This window comes from Elephantulus edwardii, unplaced genomic scaffold, assembly GCF_000299155.1.
Source record: "Elephantulus edwardii isolate Elephantulus edwardi_28Jun2011 unplaced genomic scaffold, EleEdw1.0 scaffold00047, whole genome shotgun sequence".
Taxonomy (NCBI): Eukaryota; Metazoa; Chordata; class Mammalia; order Macroscelidea; family Macroscelididae; genus Elephantulus; species Elephantulus edwardii.
In genome coordinates, this window is record NW_006399797.1 from 8,891,433 (window position 1) to 8,894,747 (window position 3,315).

A 3,315-nucleotide genomic window follows, 5' to 3' on the forward strand; every position below is an offset into this window, starting at 1 on the left:
CCTGCCGCCGAAAGCCGAGGTCCCGAGCCCACTATTCTTTTTTTTTTTTTTTTTTTAATAAAATTGTTGCATTAAGAGAAAGGTTCTGTTTTCTTTTCTGAAAGGAACACAAAGTACACCTTTCACAATAACACTGAAAGCTGGTGCAGACTGACAGTGTGACCTTTGACTAAATGTAGTTTTGTATAAAGAAATATACCAAATAAATCAGTGCCCTTTCTGATTGTTGTAAAAGCAAAGGGAAGGGTTTATGTATGTATTTTTTTACATAAATGTTGGTCCAGACTTACAAAAAAAAAGCACAAATGAGGCAGGGCCCTGAATTCTGTGGCGGTGTGGGTGGTTTGGGTTCCGGAGGAATTGTGTTGGTCCTCAGAATCTCCGGGTAGCCACTGCCGCCTTATCCAGCCCTCACCATGTTCCTCACCCGGTCTGAGTATGACGGAGGCGTGAATACTTTTTCTCCTGAAGGAAGATTATTGCAAGTGGAATATGCCATTGAAGCTATAAAGCTTGGTTCTACAGCCGTTGGGATCTAGATGTCAGAGGGTGTATGCCTAGCTGTGGAAAAGAGAATTACCTCCCCACTCATGGAGCCCAGCAGCATTGAGAAAATTGTAGAGATTGATGCTCACATAGGTTGTGCAATGAGTGGACTAATTGCTGATGCTAAGACTTTAATTGATAAAGCTAGAGTGGAGACACAGAATCATTGGTTCACCTACAATGAAACTATGACAGTAGAGAGTGTGACCCAGGCAGTGTCCAATCTAGCTTTACAGTTTGGAGAAGAAGATGCAGATCCAGGGGCCATGTCTCGTCCTTTTGGACTAGCACTATTATTTGGAGGAGTTGATGAGAAAGGACCTCAGCTGTTTCACATGGACCCATCTGGAACCTTTGTACAATGTGATGCTAGAGCAATTGGCTCTGCGTCAGAAGGTGCTCAGAGCTCCTTGCAAGAAGTTTACCACAAGTCTATCACACTGAAAGAAGCCATTAAGTCTTCTCTCATCATTCTCAAACAAGTAATGGAGGAAAAGCTGAATGCAACTAACATTGAGTTAGCCACAGTGCAGCCTGGCCAGAATTTTCACATGTTCACAAAGGAAGAACTTGAAGTTATCAAGGACATTTAAGGAAGTGTGATCCTCCTTCAAAACTTATCTGGGACAATTTCATTTCTTCTTGTTACCCTCAAATTTTATTTCTAGATCCTGTTCCTTGGAGAATCTCCAGTGTATGTGCTTTTTTTTTTAGGATGACTGTACATAAAGGCAGATCTGAAATAAAGAGAATGTTAAAATATTTCTTAAAAACAAAAACAAAAAAAGCACAAATGTGCATAGTACAGGATAACTGTAAGAGGGTCATAAGAAGCTTATGCCCCTAAGATTAGCATCCACTTAAAACTGTGAGAATACAAAATAAAACTGTTAACTAGATTTTTGTGAAAATACACAACTAATAGATCTAGTTTGTAGAACAGCAGGAATTTAAGCAAAGGGTGTTTTTTTAAACTACTGTATGCAAGACCCTTTCCACATAAACGTAAAGCTGTTGTTGAATTAATATTATTCAAATCTCTTGGATTGCTGCCTTAAACTGCAGCTAAAAAGTCTTTCCAGATAAAAATGATGTGCCTGAGGAAAAAATCAATACTCAGTAGGGTAACCTTCTGCCTCGACCTCTGCCAGCTCATGTGCTAATGTGTCCCCTGTATTCTTGTGAATATCCAGGTCCTTGGGCAGGAGAAGTCCAATTCTGTTCAGCATGAGGCCAGGACTGCCTCACTTTTTTTGTAAGGTACGACCATAGTTACAGTTATGCATCTTTGCTGGAAAAGGATGCATTTCTCTGCCCTTGTGGAAGCTGTTTGCAAGAATTGCAATAGGACTATGGTTCTATTCAAATCTATGGTCCATCTCTCCACAAAACAACATGGGCCCAGGATTGAGGTAAATGTCCCCATAGCCAGGTACTGTGTTGGGAGATGATTCTGAAAAGGCAGAAGGTTGAGGCGGACCAGCAGAATGAGATGAAGCAGTGCTGTAGTTATCCAAAGATTGAATATCCAAGTTTCCAATGAAGCTACGTCTTTCCAAAGATGGAGCAGAAGTACCTCCTAGACCATCATGACAAACATAAGGAGTAGAAGAGAAAGAATTAGATCCAAAATTGTCTTTGCAATCTGCCGAAGGTATAGAAGTGTCTCCTGGTTGATAATCAATACCAGCTTCTCCCTTGAGTTCATCCTGGGGATGATGCTGGGAACCTAGCTAACTCTTATTTTGGGTTCTAAAGCTGTAGATTTCAGGGGAAGAGATTGCCCATCTTTTCATCCACAAGAGGCCCCTCGTGGATTTGAACTGCCAGAGAGGTGCCACCTTTCATTTAGCAAAGCAGCTTCATCACTAGAACTCCTACATGGTTCCAACAGAACTTGAAATTCCACAGTTCACTATGATTCTGTTGACTCAGAGCTAAGTGTTCTGTTGCCATATATTTTTAGAAAAAAGGAAGAGAGTTGAATTCTGTTAAATGCTACTTTTGAGTTAGGTTTTGAAATGGAGTGTAAGTTTCCTTTAACCAGACCTAAGTTTTGTGTGTGTGTGTGTGAGTTGTTCTGCTTAGTATATATTTTTTGCTAATGTTTCCCTGCCTACTTCTCTGAACAGCCTTAAAAAAGTTTTATTTGAAGACATAGAGACTGTAAGTTTAGTAGTAACAGAAAAGTTGTGGATGTTTAAGTAGTAATTAGCAATTTTAGCTTTTAAAAATTATTTTCAAAATGAGATTCTGTTAAAAATGATGTCCTTCTTTTATCTTCCTAATAATTTAAAATTTCTTCCAAAGAAAGACTATTATAATAGCATCCCATTGAATTAGAGCATAACAGATGTAACCATGGAAAAATATTAGGAGACAAAAGAGATAACTATCAATTATTTAATTTTACATATATACAAACAAACATAATCACAAGTATACATTTTTTTAACTTTCAGTTTCAGATAATGACATGGACTCAGCACAATGGTGTAGAGATAATACCTGCTCTAGATTCTTATATAGGAATCTCTGGTAGCTTAATGGTAAGGACTTGCACTGCCAAACCAAAGGTAGGAGGTTCAAATCCACTGGCTGCTCCTTCAGGGAAAGATATGCTTTCTTCTCCTGTGCCTCTGAAAACCCAGTGGAAAGTCAGATATGAATAGGTTCCAATGGCTTATAAAAACAAGAACAGCTTTTCCTGTGAGCAGCTTCAGGTAATCTCCCAACATGGTTCGCTACTCACTTGACCCGGAAAACCCC

General features: G+C 39.2%; 1 pseudogene; it reads left to right on the forward strand.

The window, feature by feature from the left end:
* The first annotated feature begins 416 nt into the window (after positions 1-416).
* On the forward strand, positions 417-1,139 carry LOC102863071 (annotated as a pseudogene).
* Positions 1,140-3,315: the final 2,176 nt, after the last annotated feature.